The sequence below is a fragment of the Arachis ipaensis genome, chromosome B10, assembly GCF_000816755.2.
Source record: "Arachis ipaensis cultivar K30076 chromosome B10, Araip1.1, whole genome shotgun sequence".
NCBI lineage: Eukaryota > Viridiplantae > Streptophyta > Magnoliopsida > Fabales > Fabaceae > Arachis > Arachis ipaensis.
The window spans coordinates 117406001-117406417 of NC_029794.2; the positions used below are offsets into that span (position 1 = coordinate 117406001).

Here is a 417-nt window from a genome sequence, read left to right on the forward strand (position 1 = left end):
GATAAAATTAACCATAACAAAATAAAACTAATATTCTACCCATAAAAAATAAATTATACTTAACACAAATAACTAATTGTTAATTTTTTATTAATTTCAATAAAAATTAATTAAAATGTCCAAATTACTCCTATCTACTCTATTTGCCTCGTCGTTATTCTCAAAAAGTGCGTACTCTCTATTTATTAATGTTATTTGTCTCCTTTTGTCTCATTCTTTCTGTTGCTATTTGTTGTTGTATTGTGTTGATGGTAGTGTTTGGTAATGGTTGTGAACTTGTGATGGTCATATAATAATGGTGTATAAAACTTGAATGTTAATAGAGAGTTGAGTTGAAGAATTTATAAGATTGAAAATAATAAAAAAAATGAGAATAATTTAAATATTTTAATTTTTTAATAAAATTAATAAAAAGTT

At 22.3% G+C, this 417-nt stretch overlaps 1 protein-coding gene across 1 annotated transcript in view; it reads right to left on the reverse strand.

Annotated features, from left to right (window-relative positions):
- Window positions 1-417, reverse strand: part of LOC107622029 (target of Myb protein 1-like) — a 10552-nt gene that overhangs the window by 2676 nt on the left and 7459 nt on the right. The gene's annotated exons all lie outside the window — the stretch shown is intronic.